Source organism: Macaca thibetana, chromosome 1 (genome assembly GCF_024542745.1).
Source record: "Macaca thibetana thibetana isolate TM-01 chromosome 1, ASM2454274v1, whole genome shotgun sequence".
NCBI lineage: Eukaryota > Metazoa > Chordata > Mammalia > Primates > Cercopithecidae > Macaca > Macaca thibetana.
Window position 1 is genome coordinate 17,387,005 of NC_065578.1, and position 19,497 is coordinate 17,406,501.

Sequence of the window (19,497 nt, forward strand, 5' to 3'; positions counted from 1 at the left end):
CTCTGGAATAATGGCTGGTAATTATTTAACGAGGCATACATCTTAGTAGAATTCACGCCTCTTTCATCCTTCTAACTTGGTGGCCTTTCATGAGTTTTACAGAGGTAATTTAGTTTTGGGGAAGGTTATCATTTACACCAACCTTTTTGACTGTCCCCAACCTTTTTGGCACCAGGGACTGGTTTCACAGAAGACAGTTTTTTCATGGAAGGGGGTGGTGGATGGTTTCCGGATGAAACTGTCCCACCTTAGGTCATCAGGCATTAGTCACAGTCTCATAAGGAGTGTGCAATCTGGATCCCTCACATGTGCAGTTCCCAATAGGGTCCGAGCTCCGATGAGCATCTAATGCTGATGCAGATCTGACAAGAGGCGGAGCTCAGGTGGTAATGCTTGAAGGCCTGCAGCTCACCTCCTGCTGTTCGGCTGGGTTCCTAACAGGCCATGGACCAGTACTTGTCCTGTGGCCCTGGGGGTTGGGGACTGCTGATTTAAACTATAAACTCAATTTTTCCCAAAGACAGCTTGGGAGAAATTGCACAGGAGTAAGCAAAGCCAGCTAGCCTGTGAGGCTAGAACCAAGATGGGGCCAGCCATGTCAGCTTTCTCTTACTGTCATAATTTTGCAAAGGTAGTTTTTGAGGGACTACACTGGACACTTGTTAAAAACATGAGACAGATTTTATTGTATGTGCTACAATAGGCAAGATAGACCACCAAAGAACTGAGCTCAACCTGAAATACAGCAGGAGGAGTTGAAGATTATAGCCAACTGGTAAGATAAGAAAGTCAGTGGATGGAAAATTACTAAGAGGAACTTGATTAGCTATCAAAAGTGGTTGGGAGGACTCCTGCTAAACTAGACTCAACAGTATTCTTTTCTAAAACTGGACTTGGCAGGCCAAGAACTAACAGAGAAAAGGGCTCAGAGGAAACTACTAAGGTGTGGTGAAAGATGGAGTCCTTGTCAACTCTACACGGAAGCTTCTGCAAATAAACAAAGACCAACCAAATGGAAAAAAGCAAAGACAATTTATTCTGAGCTTGCTATAGCAGGGAGTCAGTCACTGTGACTTGTGTTTTGGCAGAGACTTGAAGGCAGTCAGGAGGGTGGGAAAGCTTTTTAAAAAGAAAGGCTTCAGGTACGCTTGGACTGGAGGCTGTCAGCATGGTGAAGCTGTAGATAGATGAAGGAAATCAAAATATTTTACCCCAGAATGTATTTCTTTGGCATATTTTAAGATGGCTGTCAGAGAGCCAGCAAACAGAATTAACTCTGCAAAACTGTCTTTTGTAGGGGAAATTTACACCTGCAGAGAATCTTCATTAATCCAGCCTTACCTTCTCAGGATTGAGAAATAAAAATAAGCCCTAGGCCCTACAACCAACTGAACGGACTTTTTATAGAGAAGGTTCTACTGCATGGGGAATATTTATATATATGCAACAAAAGGTATTTGCCACCACACATACATCTCCCTGCTCAGCTAAATATATCATCTAAAGTCATGTGATTGTCTAGTACAACCTTAGCCAGTGAATAAATAGCTTTTTATTGAGCTGCATAAGAGGCCGCAGTTTCATCAGCAATGTATTTCTTTCTTTTTCTTTCACAGACAGTGTCTGGCCCTGTGGCCCAGACTGGAGAGCAGTGGCACCATCATAGCTCACTGCAGCCTCGAACTCCTGGACTTAAGTGATCCTCTTGCCTCAACCTCTGAGTCACTGGGATTACAGGCCAGAGCCACCATGCCTGGTTTTCATCAGCAATGTTTCCTGAAGTTACAGAAAGATTTGTAATCCTGGGAGGAAACACTCCCTTGAAGCAAAGGTGTTCACTCCCCAAAAATGCAAGGAGCTATCTTCTTGATAGCCAGGCAGATAATTCTCAGGTTTTGCCCCACAGAATCTCTATCTAAAATAGCACAGTGGTCATGCCTAGTGAAAAGTTTGAGGGAAGTCGCCCAATGTTGGGTTTTTCAGAGCTATATACATACATATCCTAAAGGACTCTGTCCCTTCATCATTCCATGCTGTTAGACATTTATAGGGCCATGGATGGTGATCTCCTACAGACTAAAATAAATGCTGTTGCAGAACAGGTAAGTGTACTACAATTTGAGTACATCAGCTTTTGGGCATTTTAAACCATGGGTCAGACATGTTAGAGCGAGAGGGCAGGTTGATAGCAAGAGGGAGTGTTTTAGCAAGAAGGGGTGTTTTAATTTTCTAATAGCAAAGTGATGTTTGCCACTGTCATTTCAGAGTGAGGGGATAATTTGTTGTTGTTTGGTTTTGTGGATTTTTTCATTTGTTTGTTTGTTTTTGAGACAAGGTCTCATTGTCACCCAGGCTGGACTGCAGTGGCATGATCAGGATTTACTTCTGCCTTGACCTCATGAATTCAAGCAAACCTCCTTACTAATCCTCCCGAGTATCTGGGACTACAGGCACGTGACATCATACCCTGGGGTGTGAACTGGGATTTGATGTTTTCAGTCGGCTCCCTAATGGAATAGGTTCCCTTACTATTCTAGAATACAGATTGTCTTCATGATTATCATTCTCATGTACGTTATATTTCTACTACTCTGCTAATTTTTTCTTCTTTCTTTTGTTCTTTTTGAGACAGAGTCTCCCTCTGTCACCCAGGCTGTATTACAATGGCAGGATCTCAGCTAACTGCAACCTCCGCCTCCCAGGTTCAAGTGATTCTTTTGCTTCAGCCTCCTGAGTAGCCACCTGGCTAATTTTTGTATTTTTAGTCCAGACAGGGTTTCACCATGTTGGCAGGCTGGTCTCGAACTCATGACCTCAAGTGTTCCACTCGACTCGGCCTCCCAAAGTGCTGGGATTACAGGCATGAGCTACCATGCCTGGCTCTCAAACCATTTTAAGTAAGCAAAGACAGATTTGTCTGGCTTTTTAGTACATTGCTGAATTATCCTCCAATTTGCATTTTTAGGAAGGACCTGGGGAATGGCAACATGGAGATATTTGGCTAAAATGTGAACATTTCATGTTCTGCTTCAGTCTCTGTTTTTTTTTTTTTTTTTTTTTTTTTTTTTTTGAGATGGAGTCTCGCTCCTCGCCCAGGCTGGAGTACAGTAGCGCGATCTCAGCTCACTGCAAGCTCCGCCTGCCGGGTTCACGCCATTCTCCTGCCTGAGCCTCCCGAGTATGGAACTATAGGCGGCCGTCACCACGCCCGGCTAATTTTTTGTAGTTTTAGTAGAGACGGGGTTTCACGGTGCTCGCCAGGATGGTCTCGATCTCTTGACCTCGTGATCCGCCCTCCTCAGCCTCCCTAAAGTGCTGGGATTACAGGCGTGAGCCACTGCGCCCAGTCCTGCTTCAGTCTCTTTGAAAATCCTTCCAATTTGCCTTTTGCAACCAGTTAGTGGCCTTGCCTTCTTCACCAGCATGGGAATTAATTGATAAGGTCAGAATATTTGGGCTCAAAGGTTTCAACAGTTAAGTCAAATTTTCTGCCAAAGCCTGGAGGATCTTGGAGCCCGCTTTAGAAACAGAAGAGTGAAATGTATTTACATTTAGATCAGGGAAGTCCTTTGTAATATTCTTAATTCACGTTTTGGTGAAGCGGTATGCACAATGGTAGGCTCCCCTTTTCCTGTGGTTTTTTGTACTTTTTTTTTTTTTTTTGAGACAGAGTCTTACTCTGTCACCCCCCAGGCTGGAGTGCAGTGGCACGATCTTCCTCACTGCAACCTCTGCCTCCCGGTTCAAGCGATTCTCCTGCCTCAGCCTTCTAAGTAGCTGGGATTACAGGAGTTTGCCACCATGCTCGGCTAATTTTTGTAGTTTTAGTAAGGACAGGGTTTCACCATGTTGACCAGGCTGGTCTCGAACTCCTGACCTTGGGCTCCCAAAGTGCTGGGATTACAGGCATGTGCCACCACACCCAGCCTAACCAAGATTGTTAAACCATTCTAATTTGTCAAAAGAGTCACACTGACTTTTTACAAAATAATGTAATGGGCCAGGTGCGGTGGCTCACACCTGTAGTCCCAGCACTTTGGGAAGCTGTAGCAGGAGGATCACGAGGTCAGGAGTTCGAGACCAGTCTGACCAACAAGGTGAAACCGCATGTCTACTAAAAATACAAAAATTAGCCAGGCGTGGTGGTGTGTGCCTGTAATCCCAGCTTCTTAGGAGGCTGAGGCAGGAGAATCGCTGGAACCCGGCAGGCAGAGGTTGCAGTGAGCCGAGATTGCACCACTGCACTCCAGCCTAGGCAACAGAGTGAGACTCCATCTCAAAATATAAATAAATAAATAAATAAATAAATAATAACATAACGAACTTTTTCATATCTTTATATATTAAATATTTACATTATCTAAATTGTTCAAAAGAATCAAAAAATTCCTCTTTGCTATCAACTTCATTTCATTTGTTGTAACAAACTATCGAGACCATTAATTTAATCTACAGCTAACTCTATTATTTTTTCATGTTAGAAATTCAACAAGAAAATGTTTCCCTAATGAAACCTTCCATTTCAAGCATAAGTAGGCTGGACGAGGTGGCTCACACCTGTAATCTCAGCACTTTGGGAGGCTGAGACAGGTGCATCAGTGGAGGTTAGGAGTTTGAGACCAGCCTGGCTAACATGATGAAACCCCATCTCTACTAAAAATATAAAAATTAGCTGGGTGTGGTGGCGTGTGCCTTTAATCCCAGCTACTCTGGAGGCTGAGGCAGGCAATGGCTTCAACCTGGGAGGCAGAGCTTGCAGTGAGCTCAGATCGCACCACTGCACTCTAGCCTGGGCTACAGAGCAAGACGCTGTCTCAAAAACAAATAAATAAATAAGCATAAGTAGTAAAAAAATATATAAAATAAAAAATAAGGCACAGGGTCTTGCTCTGTTATCCAGGCTAGAGTGAAGCAGGGCAATCATAGCTGACCAAATTGGAACTTCTGGGCTCAGGAAATCCTCCTGGCTCAGCTTCACTTGTATTTTTTTAGAGACGACGTGTTGCCCTGTTGCCGAGGCTGGTCTCCAACTGCTGGCCTAAAGCAATCCTTCCGCCTCAGCCTGTTGACTTGCTGGGAGTACAGATGCAAGACATGCAGCCTAGGCCAGGCGCGGTGGCTCACGCCTGTAATCCCAGCACTTTGGGAGGCCGAGGCGGGTGGATCACAAGGTCAGGAGATCGAGACCACGGTGAAACCCCGTCTCTACTAAAAATACAAAAAATTAGCCGGGCGCGGTTGTGGGCGCCTGTAGTCCCAGCTACTCGGGAGGCTGAGGCAGGAGAATGGCGTGAACCCGGGAGGCGGAGCTTGCAGTGAGCCGAGATCCGGCCACTGCACTCCAGCCTGGGCGACAGAGCGAGACTCCGTCTCAAAAAAAAAAAAAAAAAAAAAAAAAAAAAGACATGCAACCTAGCATTCTACTAAAACAATTTTCAACAAATTCTTAATTGTCTTTCTTTTTCTTTTTCTTTCTTTTTTTTTTGAGACGGAGTCTCGCTCTGTCGCCCAGGCTGGAGTGCAGTGGCACAACTTGGCTCACTGCAACCTCCGAGTCCCGGGTTCAAGCAATTCTCCTGCCTCAGCCTCCCGAGTAGCTGAGATTACAGGCATGTGCCACCATACCCAGCTAATTTTGTATTTTTAGTAGAGACAGGGTTTCACCATATAGGCCAGGCTGGTCTCGAACTCCCGACCTCGTGATCCGCCCCCCTCAGCCTCTCAGAAAGGGATTACAGGCATGAGCCGCCATGCCCGGCTTGAGCCGGGAGTCTCACTCTGTCACTCAGGCTGGAGGGCAGTGGCACAAGCATAGTTCCCTGCAGCCTGCCTCAGTCTCCCTAGTAGCTGAGATTAGAGTCATGCATCATCATGCCCTGCCAACTTAAAAAATTTAGCTAATACTTAAAAATTTGTAGAGACAGGGGTTTCACTCTGTTGCCCAGGCTGGTCTCCAACTCCTAACCTCAATTGATCCTCCCTCCTCAGCCTCCTAAAGTGCTGGGATTGCAGATATGAGCCACCATACCTGGCTTAATTTTCTTATTTTAATTTTATATAAGTGATTATTATTGTTCCTAAGATAATTGGGGCAGTGACTCCTTTAACATTTTAGAGACCTAATCTGTCTATTCACTTCACTGAAAGAGTATGGCAATTTGTTTCATGAGAAAATATCCTATATTTACAAAGCAGGAAAATTCCTTCCACCAAACTAGGGGGCATTCTCAAGAAACCAATTGTGCTAAGTAACATCACTTCAGGTGAAAAGAGAGGCAATGGTATCTATCAACAATGTTTATCACTGAAGGAAATAAACTGAAAAAATATGAACATCATTAGCTCCTTGGAGGGCCTTCATTGCTGAAAATCTGAGTAATATTGTGATACCCTTTCGAGTTGGGCAGAACATTCTCTTTCTAGGGCATGTAACAGTGGGTGAATAATTTCTTTTCATTCATTTTCATTAAGGACTGAACTTCCTTAATGTTCTGGAGATTATTAAATTTGATTTGTATAGTTGTGAAAAGTGCTGATTCCATTGCTTGTATGTGATCATATAAATCTTTTCTCTCCTTTCTGTAGTGTGATTTAAACTTAATCCTTAAAGGACATGTATTTGAATTTTTCAGCTGGTTAGAAACCTGAATACACCAATCAAAGAAAACTGCTCCTTACATGCTACAGATTTAGTTTCCTTCCTGTACTAAGATGTCTTTTAGATATAGTAAATTTGTTCAAGCCAAGAGCTCCTATGGAACGAAGTTGGGTGGGAGGGGGGACATTGAATAGTAACATCACACTTGTAATAGAGATGCCACTCTTGCAGGTATTGACAACTATTGGACCCATAATATTTTTACCAAACATTGGAAAGACAAGATCTGAACAACTTATCATTGCTGCAGTCTCAAGTATCAGGAAATACCATTATTCTCAGGACAATAAAGGGGCAATAAAAAAGACTCACAGACCAGATTAGCTGTCATGGTCAACAGGGACAAGGGTCAACGCGACCCAACAGAGACTGTACCCAGAAATTCATTTCATAACCTCAAAACCAAAAACCCATACTGATGGCAAAAAAATAATGATGCAATAATGTGTGTGTGTGAGACAGAGTCCTGTCCTATAGTCGTACTTAGTGGGTAAAAGCCAAAGAGCTCAATTTCTGCTCATGATACTTAATAGAACATGGGGAACAAGAGCCAATAGCTCAGTGGGTTCAGATCTGCACCAAGTGCCTGTTGGATGCAGGATTGTACTGTCTCCAATAATGTGTCTCAGATGGACTAATTCTTTTTCCTTTTTTTTTTTTTAGATAGAGTCTTGCTCTGTCACCCAGACTGGGGTGCAATGACGTGATCTCAGCTCACTGCAACCTCCGCCTCCCGGGTTCAAGGGATTCTCCTGCCTCAGCCTCCTGAGTAGTTGGGATTACAGACACAGACCATCACGCCCGGCTATTCTTTTTTTTTTTTTTAATGCATTTTTAGTAGAGACGGAGTTTCACCATGTTGGTCAGGTTGATCTCGAACTCCTGACCTCAGTTGATCAGAAGTAGGTGAGGTCAGAAAACATACCCTGGGAGAAGCCAGCACAATGCTCAGAACCACCATCGCTAGCCCTGGGGTTTTCTTCTGTAGTGGAATTCATGTAGTGCAGGGACAAAACCAATCAGATACTTCTGGGAGTTAAAAAGAGATGCATTTACAGTGCAATTTGAGAAGGGGTATTAAGGAATTTGCCAGGGTACTGACCCGTGTCAGGTGTACACCGCAGGTTGAGAGAGGGCTAAATAGTTTCTGCCCATGAAGGTGATAAGCGAGGGCCTGAAGAAAGAGGGACACGGGAGGACACTGGCACCAGAAATAGGAAAGGGCTGCTTGGAGGTGGGAAGGATGGGTCGGGGTGCTATCTAGAAAGTTGCCTGGCAATGGATGTAGGATGTGTAAGCGAGACCTCAAACAAGAAGCTGTCGCTTAAACAAAGTCTGAAGAAAGACAAGATAGGTAAACGGCAGGAGCTAGTAGGAAACTGGACCCGGCTCCACATAAAACTTCCCGCCTTATACTTCAGGGAGGATCGCAGCGCATTTCGGCCAAGACAGGTTCTGACCTGCGGGCCTGGATGAATATGGGCTAGGGCAGCTGGGCACCGGCAGAGCCGTTTCCCTACGCAAAGTAAGCGTGTTATGTCTACAACCCAACGGGGACAGTAGAGCCCCAAAGGCCTTGCTTTCTTCCCAAAGAACAGCCCCCGTCTACGTAGTTTCTACCTGGCTCTAGGAGGTGAGAACACATTCCCCGATAGCACAGAAATCCTACAAACGCGTGTGGGAGCTGCCGTTAGAAACAGAGGCTGTGTAAAAAGTGACTGGGGGTTAGAAAAACACAGAGAATGAGAACCCAAGAGACTGGAGACTTTGGACCAATCTCTGCAAAGAGCTGGTCCTTAGAAAGGAAAGAGCTGTGCGGCCCTCACTCAAGTTAGCTTGTGTTACAACCGCTGACGCTCATATCACTTTTGGTAAAGAAGCGACATGTTATTTCCTATTTCCAAGTCATCCACTGTTAAAACTACACTTGGAAAGCTACCCCAAACTACATACCAACAGACGAAAGAAATAACCCTGACTGTGCAGTCTATTCTTTAAACACAAAAACTCAGGGGAAAGCGCGAACGCAGTCCCCCACTACCACAAATTATGCAGTCGAGTTTCCCACATTTGGGGAAATCGCAGGGGTCAGCACATCCGGAGTGCAATGGATAAGCCTCGCCCTGGGAAAACCACCTTCGTGATCATGGTATCTCCCCTGCCAGGTAAGTATGAGTTCCTACCCCTCTGCCCCGCCACAGCCTCATACGCCTCACCCTTTACACTCACGGTCACTTGCCACGCGCACTCCCGAGCCCTTCTAGCCCTGACACACAGCTGGGCTTCTCAAGTCCTACCAACGGTCCTGAACCCGCTCCACGGCATGGAAACTCCTTCGTGCCGAAGCAGCAGGTGGCGAAGAAGCAGCCCTTGCGCTGCCTCATCTACATAGAAGTCGCCTTATCCGTGATGTCAGCGACAGTGCCCTGCCCAGTCCCCGTCTGCCTTTCTGCCACTCAGCCGCCCAATCCGCTGCAGGAGCGGCCAGGGGGAAGTGACGTCTGCCTCTCCCTTTTTCCCTCCCGCCCCGGCATCTGTTCTCTCCCAAAGAAGCAGGTCCGTAGCCTGTGTTGCGGAGCAACCTTTCCGCGGCCAGATGGATCCTGGGCACCCTTCTTCAAATAGTGGCTTTTAATTCGCAAAAACTCCTGTGCGGAACGTTTAGGATTACAAAAGAAACCGGTTCTCTTCACATCCTTATCCTTGTGATGTAGCATTCCGCTTGAAATTGGAAGCCGTTTACTATCAGAGAGAAACCGTATTTATGAAAGTAAAGAGGCAGGTCGGATGACTGCAAACCAGCCTTCCTTACTGGTTTTATCACTGGTAATGTTATAAAGACAGTTGTCCAGTTTCATGAATCTTGTTGCTTGTTTTCCAAATTCAGGATTGTAGAAAACTGTGCTGCCCCAGAAGAGATGGTTGGACACTCTCAAGCGTGGTGTTGGACTTTGTCATCTCTTGGGCAGCCATCTCCAGACCTTAGCCCTTACCTTGTGTTAGTTTTTTATATTCTGCAAAGACAAAACCAAAATAATCCAAATTTGACACAACTACCCGGGATACATCTTATTTGAGATGTTTAACAAATGCCTGGATCATCTTTTCTTACATATTACGCAGCAAACACTGTGAAGTAAGCAAAGTTGGAATGGCCAAGTCAAAGACCATTTGAATATTTAGAAGTAGATTTGAGACAGGAATAATATAGGGTGGTCACAGGATAACAAATTTTAGGCAGTAGATTTACATGACTTGAGACTATGGGCTGATAAGACGCTGAAAAACCAGGGTGTGGACCAAGCTGGCTAAGACTGGACCCAATGTAGGGCTGGATTAGACGTAGGTTTTACCTAGGCCCTCATTATATGCTCATTAACATACTAAATAACGCACCTACCAGTGCCATGACGGTTCTGAGATCATTATTTGATGTAAAAATGGATCGCACCACAGTTCCGAGAAATTTCCACTTTTACCCGGGAATTTTCATGAATATTCCACTCCTTGGTTGAAGAAACCCATCAAGATGAAACCCCACAACCTATTGTTCTCTCTCCGGTATACCCAAATTCCCCTTTCTTGAGTGCGTACTTTTTGCTTTGCAATAAATCTCTTCTTTCACTATTTGCTGACTCATCCTTCACTTAATTCTTGAGGTGGTGTCAAGAGCCTGGACAACACAGCTGGGGTCGAGATTCCCCCAGTGTCTGGGGACCTCCTGGATCCCACCAGTATCAGATTCTATTCCATTGCTCAAATCACAAAACATGGAGTGGAGAGTTCTCCTTGGAGATCATAAAGTAAAGATTCTGTGGCATGGTGACCAGTTAGGCCACTGGAAGGCATGGCAAAATATTAAAAATGAGGGATTATGTGACATGTAGTAACTGCTGAATGCTAAATACTTGATCCAGGCCCCATTCCCTGGAGATTGACAGGGAGACACATTGTCCAGGCAGTAGTGGAGAAATACTTTCTGGGTATCTGACCAGCCTTTGTGGAAAGAACTGGCACCATCCTGCAGATGTAACTGCCTGATGGGTTCTTCCTGCCTAATGTACACACAATATCAATTCATGGAGACCATGGCATTGCAGTAAAGAGTTTCATTGACACAGGCCAGCCACGACATGTGGGAGAGAGAGTTGTTACCCAAATCAATCTCACTGAAGGCTTGGAGGTAATAGGTTTTTCAGATAGTTTGGTGGGGAGGGGGCTAGGGCTTGGGCGGTGCTGATTGTTGGGGATGAAATCACAGGGACGTGGAAAATGGCCCTCCTGCATTCAGTCAGCTTCTGGGTGGGGGCTAAGGGACTGGTTGATTTTCAGGCCAAATGGTGCCATCCAGTAGTCAGAAATGCAAAAGCCTGAAAAGACAACTCAAGAGGCCAATCTTAGGTTCTACAATAGTGATGTTCTTCACAGCAGTTATTGGGGAAGCTGCAAATCTTGCGACCTCTGGAATAATGGCTGGTAATTATTTAATGAGGCATACATCTTAGTAGAATTCACGCCTCTTTCATCCTTCTAACTTGGTGGCCTTTCATGAGTTTTACAGAGCTAATTTAGTTTTGGGGAAGGTTATCATTTACACCAACCTTTTTGACTGTCCCCAACCTTTTTGGCACCAGGGACTGGTTTCACAGAAGACAGTTTTTTCATGGAAGGGGGTGGTGGATGGTTTCCGGATGAAACTGTCCCACCTTAGGTCATCAGGCATTAGTCACAGTCTCATAAGGAGTGCGCAATCTGGATCCCTCACATGCGCAGTTCCCAATAGGGTCCGAGCTCAGATGAGCATCTAATGCTGATCCTGACCTGACAAGAGGCGGAGCTCAGGTGGTAATGCTTGAAGGCCTGCAGCTCACCTCCTGCTGTTCGGCTGGGTTCCTAACAGGCCATGGACCAGTACCTGTCCTGTGGCCCTGGGGGTTGGGGACTGCTGATTTAAACTATAAACTCAATTTTCCCCAAAGACAGCTTGGGAGAAATTGCACAGGAATGAGCACAGCCAGCTAGCCTGTGAGGCTAGAACCAAGATGGGGCCAGCCATGTCAGCTTTCTCTCATTGTCATAATTTTGCAAAGGTAGTTTCTGAGGGACTGCACTGGACACTTGTTAAAAACATGAGACAGATTTTATTGTATGTACTACAATAGGCAAGATAGACCACCAGAGAACTGAGCTCAACCTGAAATACAGCAGGAGGAGTTGAAGATTATAGCCAACTGGTAAGATAAGAAAATCAGTGGATGGAAAATTACTAAGAGGAACTTGATTAGCTATCAAAAGTGGTTGGGAGGACTCTTGCTAAACTAGACTCAACAGTATTCTTTTCTAAAACTGGACTTGGCAGGCCAAGAACTAACAGAGAAAAGGGCTCAGAGGAAACTACTGAGGTGTGGTGAAAGATGGAGTCCTTGTCAACTCTACACGGAAGCTTCTGCAAATAAACAAAGACCAATTAAATGGAAAAAGCAAAGGCTATTTATTCCGAGCTTGCTATACCAGGGAGTCAGTCACTGTGACTTGTGTTTTGGCAGAGACTTGAAGGCAGTCAGGAGGGTGGGAAAGCTTTTTAAAAAGAAAGGCTTCAGGTACGCTTGGACTGGAGGCTGTCAGCATGGTGAAGCTGTAGATAGATGAAGGAAATCAAAATATTTTACCCCAGAATGTATTTCTTTGGCATATTTTAAGATGGCTGTCAGAGAGCCAGCAAACAGAAGTAACTCTGCAAAACTGTCTTTTGTAGGGGAAATTTACACCTGCAGAGAATCTTCATTAATCCAGCCTTACCTTGTCAGGATTGAGAAACAAAAATAAGCCTTAGGCCCTACAACCCACTGAACGGACTCTCTCTTGGCTGACAGGACTGCAGAGAATCCTTGAAAGCTGTTTCCAGCTGTGGCAGGCTAGGAGGTCGCACATGCCCCCTTAACACCCCTCCCTCACTAACTGCCATTATGAGGCAGGAGAACAGCAGAGGGAATTGGAAGTTGGATAAAAGGCAGAATGAGTAAAAGCAGAAACAGAAGCAAGGTGATGGGGTGGGAGAGCAAGAAGCAAGATAAAAGGCGGAAGTTGAGCAGCCAAAACAAAAAGTAAGATTAAAGAAAGCAAGCAAGCCCGGGCTTGGTGGCTCACGCCTGTAATCCTAGCACTTTGAGAGGCCAAGGCGGGCAGATCACCTGAGGTCAAAGTTTGAGACCAGCCTGTAAAACATGGCAAAAACCCGTCTCTACCAAAAATACAAAAAATTAGCTGGACATGGTGGAGCACTCCTGTACTCCTAGCTACTTGGGGTTCAAGGAGCATCGCTTGAACCTCGGAGGCAGAGGCTGCAGTGAGCTGAGGTTGCGCCACTGCACTCCAGACTGGGCAACAGGGCAAGACTCTGTCTCAACAAACAAACAAACCAGAAAAAAAACAGCAATCAAGGACCCCATGGCCGGCAAGTTCCAAACCAGTAAAGGGGCAGCTCCTGAGAGTTATGCATTGAGAAAAAAGTATCCTTAACATGACTCCATATGATAATCAGCTCATTACAACTCATGCATATGGACTGCATATCATGCATGTACTTAAAAGTATGGGATGGAGGCAACGTGCAAGCACAGAAGGGCCAAAGTAACTAAGCAACCCACCTATCAATCAAAAGACAAACACTGGCTAACGATTGGGCATCCCTGTGAAGAGAAGAAAAACAACCACATATAAAAAGACCCAGAGTACACCAAACTCATACGGATCTCATCTCCCAGAGGCCAGCCCACTCTCCCTACTCTGAGAGTGTTACTGTGCTTAATAAACTTTTGCTTTGCTTTGCTGCTTTGTGTGTGTCACATACAGTTCTTTCTTTGGGACACCAAGAGCCTGGAAATGCACGGCACCATCTGGTAAGAATTAGGATGTTTTTCCTAAGGGTTAACAAACCAAGCCTTTGAAAAGACTTGCTTCACTACTGTTATCAACCAACAGCCTGATGCTTTCCCTCCCTTTCGTGGTTTTGACAACACAAGCAAGCAGCATTCCCTCCTAAGGGACTGTCGACCTAGGAATGATTCTAGCTAGACTACAGAGGATGTACAGTGAGGGTTTTCATGTCCTCTGCTTCAGCTTTTGACGTCAGAGGGCCACAAACTCCACTCTCAGATGATTGCTAATGCCACCATTTTATGAACATGGGCCCCACGGAGAGGCACGAAGCTCAACTGCACATCTGCACATTGTTCCTCTTATAAATATTCATATTGGGATATGATTTGGTGCTGCTCCCCTGAAAGATACATTTGCAGAATGGATTCAGATTAGAAGCATTATAAGCACTATAATGTAGCAATGGCTCATCCAGCTCTCTACACTATAGAAAGATCTGTGGTGTAGACATTTCCACAATGACACAAGATATGTGTACAAGAATGGTGACTGCAGCATTCTTTTTTTTTTTTTTTTTTTTTTTTTTTTTTGAGACGGAGTCTCGCTCTGTCACCCAGGCTGGAGTGCAGTGGCGCGATCTCGGCTCACTGCAAGCTCCGCCTCCCGGGTTCACGCCATTCTCCTGCCTCAGCCTCCCGAGTAGCAGGGACTACAGGCGCCCACAACCGCACCCGGCTAATTTTTTGTATTTTTAGTAGAGACGGGGTTTCACCGTGGTCTCGATCTCCTGACCTTGTGATCCGCCCGCCTCGGCCTCCCAAAGTGCTGGGATTACAGGCGTGAGCCACCGCGCCCGGCCCTGCAGCATTCTTTGTAATCCTAAAAACATGAAACCAACCTCATCTCAAAAACAATTTTTTTTTTTTTTTTTTTTTTTTTGAGATGGAAGCTCGCTCTGGAGTCCACTCCAGGCTGGAGTGTAGTGGTGTGATCTCAGCTCACTGCAGCCTCCACCTCCCGAGTTCAAATGATTCTCCTGCCTCAGCCCCCCGAGTAGCTGGGACTACAGGTGCGTGCCACCATGCCTGGCTAACAAAAACATTTTGAAAAGGGTTAAATAAATCCTGCACAAACTGAGGAAAAATACTGTTTTCAAAATAATGGAGAGGATCCCTGTCATGATGAATGATTCCACTGGTCACGTTATTGATAGAGCAATCAGGAAATCCAGGCACGTCCTGGAGGTAATACTGGACTCCTACTACTAAAATATGAAAAAATGGAGGCATGTAAATTACTCGTTTAAGCGTATAACAGACTGAATTAGAATTTTATCACACCAGAAGTGGGTTCCTAGGTCTCTGTTTCAGGATTCCTGAGTTACACCAGTGTAAACCCAGTATTTCAGGAGATACCTGGTTAAGAATCTGGTCGGGGAGGTGGGCTGGGCCTTGACATGGATCAGTCATAAATCAGTGTCTTGGGACTCCGGAAAGATAAAATCCTCTCCATTTGTCTAGTGATCGACAATGCATGAATGCTTTAAAAGTTCCAAGAATCGTCCCTGGGTGGGCTCGAACCACCAACCTTTCGGTTAACAGCCGAACGCGCTAACCGATTGCGCCACAGAGACAACCGTTCCCAGCTTTACTGGGCGATGCAGGAAGGGCCACTCGCTAAACTTGCTCCTTTCCGTACATTCTCGGGGCCTGCCCGGCAGGACGACTGAGCAAGGAGTTGGAAAACCAGAGAGATTAGAGCGGTGAGTCGCGCTGGTCACGTTGGACACCTGCGCGATAGGAGATTCTGGAGCCGGAGGAACAGCCGAATGGCCTTCGCCCGTCCTGCCCCTCGCCTGCTTCAGGAGCTTCCGGAAACTCCCCGGTGGGCGACCCAGCCCGAGCTGCCTGGGGGCTCAAGGGAAGGTGAACGCCCGGTGGGCTCCCGGGATGGTTCTTCCCATTCTTTGCGCCGCCTTCACCCAGTGAAGGAGCCTGTTCCCACCCTGCCCAGTCGCTTTCGGGGCTGCTGAGGAGCTTCCGCTGCCATCTTCGGATCCTGTGTTCCGCACGGGGGCTCCACCAGGGCAGGGATGGTGGTGAGGGTCGCTCGTGGGTCCCCTCGTGGGGAGCAGGGTCTGGCACGACTAGGACTTGTCAATGAATTCATCGTCGCCTTTAGCTTTCAGTCCTTTGAAGAACCCTGAGAGTGGAAATCAAGAGATTTTTTCCATGGGGACGTTCTTTTTACAAAGCGTTGATTTCTGGGCACCCCGCAGGGCGGGCAACTGGCAGGGCCTCCGGCGCATCTTCTTCGCGGTGGAACCGCGGGGGCTCAGCTGGGCAGTGGTCGGGCCGTGGGGCAGCAGGGCGAGAGCAGGGGAACGGAAAAGCAAAAGCTGGGAAAGAAGCCGGAGAGCGGTGGACCAGACATCCAGACCTCCTGAAAGAGGCACCGGCGGGGTCTTCTGAAGTGAAAATTGCTTTTGTTTGTTTATTGTAGCAGAATCGGGAAATGGAGAGAGAACCTGAAAGAGTCCCAAACTCGAGGACCTATTGCTCCCCGAGAATAACATCTTCCAGAAGAACTAGGCAGAAAACTAGGCGTCTGGGAACCCTGAAATCCCTGGAGGAGTAGCATCATCATGACCCTCTGTGTTCTTTTGGCAAAGGACTTGCTTCCGTTGTTTGTTCAATTATCTGTTTGTTAAATAAATAAAACCCTTTTCATATATCTTTAAAATTACCTTGGTCCTATTATTTTATGATTACAAATAATGCTGCAGGCATCATTCTACAAGTACGCTTCTCATTGACCAGTGGTGTGGAGGCCTGGAGAGTAGTTGTTCCAGCATAGTGTTTACATAGATTTTTTTCATTCCATTTTCTTTGTTGCTTTATTAGGTATAACCCTTTTCTTATTTCAGAGGCTGCTTTAGGGTTTCTGGGATACATCTTTAATTTATCATAATCTGCTTTCAAGTGTCATTATACTTCCCTTTCTGGCCTTTATCCTAGCGTTACGTATTTTTACTTTATGCACTACAAGCTTTGTGATTCATTATTATTACTTTTACTTATTACGTCAGAAAAAAAAATTTTTTTTGAGACGGCGTCTTGCTCAGTTGCCCAGGCTGGAGTGCAATGGCGCGATCTCGGCTCACTGTAAGCTCCGCCTCCCGGGTTCACGCCATTCTCCTGCCTCAGCCTCCCGAGTAGCTGGGACTACAGGCGCCCACCACTATGCCCAGCTAATTTTTTTGCATTTTTAGTAGAGACGGGGTTTCACCGTGTTAGCCAGGATGGTCTCGATCTGACCTCGTCATCCGCCAGGCGTGAGCCACTGCGCCCAGCGGAAGCATTGTCATTTCAAATATCATCTTTCTTTCGTATGTTCGTAAATATGGCATAAAGCCGGTTTCTTGTGTTGCTTACACAATTTTCAGAATGTGTATTTAAATTTAAAATATTAAATTTTACTAAAAAACTAAAAATAATAATCATGAATGTCCTAGATTCATCTTAAGTTCCAACAGTCCACTTAAAATGTGCCCAACCTGAGGGTCAAACCTACCTGCTGATGTGTAACTTGTGTTTGTGAGACATTCTCAACAGCATTTGCTTTCCCCAGACTAGTGATTTTCCTCACATCTGAATGTCTTCAGTGCAAAAGGAAACGTTTTTCTTTGCAAAAATACTTTAAAATATTCCTCCTTCAAGTAAGTGCATTAAAAACAAATTTCCCAGTTGCATCCCTGAAATGCATCGAAAGCGCGGGAGAGACAATCAAGTGCTTCAGGATCAAGAGCTAAACAGGGGAGGACAAAGGTGGCTTCTTCACTAGGAGTCAAGCCAAAGTCAACTGATTTGGTCTCCAATGGAGACCGGAACTCGGTTCACTTGCGTCGTGAGGAGGCGCTCCAGCGGAGGCGGGACTTTCTGTCCTGGTGCCTTCAGATAGGAAATCTCCTAGGATTTCCTTCTTTCCCTTTGATCTACTGCCAACTCTCCCTTTCTACTTCTTCAAGACCTTTTTCAGATCCCTACTGCGAAGGGCCTAAGGGGCCGGTGCCCTTCCCTACCGGTCCCTCCCTGACTGGGTGTCTTCGGAGCCCAAGCTCACCCGGAACATTACTGCCCGCTTGAGACAGCGAGAGGACCAAGGAGGGCGGCGGGTGTGCTGGGAACCACAGAGTCACCGCGCACCTGCGTCTCGTGGGCTCCTAACAAATTGAATAAATGCCCCCTGAAGCTTCTCTGCAGGTCAGAGGGAAGGGGAGGGTGGCTGCCCACCCGGCGAGAGAAGCTTCAAGAAGCGTCGGGAGGACCTGGCCCTGCCCCTGGGCCTTGAAGACACGCCTGGCCAGGCTGATTTTGACGGGTAGGCCCCCAAAAAATGTTCAAGGGCGGCCCAAACCCCGACCCCGAGATTAAGGCTCTGAAATGTCTGACGGGTTTGAGAATCCTCGGTCGAATCGATCCCGCCTGTATCAGGAGACTCCTTTGCCAAAATTCAGAGACCAAGAAAGAGAAAGATTGGGCAGATCAAAGTCTGTAATTAACCAAACAGGAAACACAATTTTTCTGACACATTGGATGTGTGCTGTGAGAAAAAGACTAACCTCAAGGAGAATCTGTTTTTTTGGCTTGAGTGTAGGGAAGAATGGAGTTGCCACCAACAATGGTGCGTTGAAACGGCAGGTGCATCAGGCTGTAGATGTGAAGGAATTAAAAATATTTTACCCCAAAATACATTCCTTTGACATATTTTGAGATGTCTGTTCAGAAAGCCAGCTGCAGAAGTAGCCCTGCAAAGTTGTCTTTTGGTGGGGAGATTTGCATCTGTAGGGAATCTGCATTGACACAGCCAAGTCTTTCCTTGCCCAGATCTAGGGAAGATTAACCGAGAGTCTGACACCTGTATACGTCTGAAAGAAACTTTGAGGGTTTATTCTCTCTGAGAGCTGCTACCGGAAAGGTTTCATTTACATATTAAGACAATCTTTGCTAGCCAAGCCCCTCTTCTCTCCCTCCCATAACCTGTCTTGCCCACAATACATGGATATACCTCTAACTCTGATGGTACCTGGTTTTGGCCATACTTTGAGCCCTCATTCATTCTGTTACCTCGAGATGGTAGATAAGCTTCTGCATCCCATTGTGGGTAGGGTAGGGTAATCACTCTGTGGCTCTCCCCATGTACATGTTAGTACATTTTATGGCATTTCTCCAATTAATCTGCTTTTGTGACTTGATTTTTGAGTGAAACTTCAGAGGGTTAAGAGGGAGGGTTTCCATTGGTCCCTACAGTTTTGGAGATGTAAGCAGGATACGAAAGCTCTGCTCTTCTGGAATCTACAGTGAATAATCCAGGATCTGATCAGCTGTCATAAAGGTAAGAATTTCTTTTTACCAGCGGGGCTCCCGGCCTCCTCCTCTGTGTGGAATCTGATCAAGTGGACAGTAAAACTCACTGTTTCTTTCTTTTCCCTCTCCAAAATCTTGCTTAATTGGAGAAAAGAATTTGTGTGACTAGTCTTGGGTGTAGTGACTCTGGTGTGCTTTTTGGTACTTTGTGGTACCAATTCATGTTGTTTAATCCTTTTCTTCCCAGAAATTGTCTGTTCCTCTTTGTCTCTATGTGTTATTCTGTCATAAAAGGGGGTACTGGTTGAGGTTCCTTCTCATCTTATTTTATGTCCTTGAGAGCTTGACTTGTGACCAAGTGGGAGCACTTCCTCTTGGTTTCTGCTATCTGGTAAGAGGTAGTCATTTTCAGATCATACTAGGTGGCCTGTCTGAAAATGGCTGGGAACCCAAGCACACTTTTTGTTCTGACTATGTCAAGCTCTTGGGGTTTGTCTTAAGAAGTCCCATCCCTTTGAGGCTTTTGTCATCTCAACTCTTGTTACCTGGTTAGTCCTAGGAAAGCTCAGTCGCAAGAGGGCCTACCTGGTATCA

The 19,497-nt window shown here is 45.9% G+C and overlaps 2 long non-coding RNA genes and 2 other non-coding genes across 6 annotated transcripts; 1 reads left to right on the top strand and 3 right to left on the bottom strand.

Moving 5' to 3' along the window:
• Positions 1 to 544: 544 nt before the first annotated feature.
• LOC126956823 (uncharacterized) lies at positions 545 to 10,374 on the bottom strand. Of its 3 annotated transcripts, none has more exons than XR_007726481.1 (3): positions 10,138 to 10,374; positions 8,888 to 9,672; positions 545 to 1,177 (listed from the first exon to the last, which is right to left on the bottom strand). It is a non-coding gene; the product is annotated as an uncharacterized LOC126956823 (long non-coding RNA). The 3 variants fall into 3 exon arrangements; XR_007726480.1 differs by having other exon boundaries at positions 10,059 to 10,374; XR_007726482.1 differs by having other exon boundaries at positions 10,055 to 10,374.
• Positions 8,668 to 8,831, bottom strand: LOC126944122 (U1 spliceosomal RNA). Its single transcript, XR_007721956.1, has one exon. It is a non-coding gene; the product is annotated as a U1 spliceosomal RNA (small nuclear RNA).
• A 4,722-nt stretch (positions 10,375 to 15,096) lies between the features above and the next one.
• TRNAN-GUU (transfer RNA asparagine (anticodon GUU)) lies at positions 15,097 to 15,170 on the bottom strand. The gene has a single exon. It is a non-coding gene; the product is annotated as a tRNA-Asn (tRNA).
• A 23-nt stretch (positions 15,171 to 15,193) lies between these two features.
• On the top strand, positions 15,194 to 16,282 carry LOC126956813 (uncharacterized). Its single transcript, XR_007726476.1, has 2 exons — positions 15,194 to 15,462; positions 16,040 to 16,282. It is a non-coding gene; the product is annotated as an uncharacterized LOC126956813 (long non-coding RNA).
• The last annotated feature ends 3,215 nt before the right edge of the window (positions 16,283 to 19,497 follow it).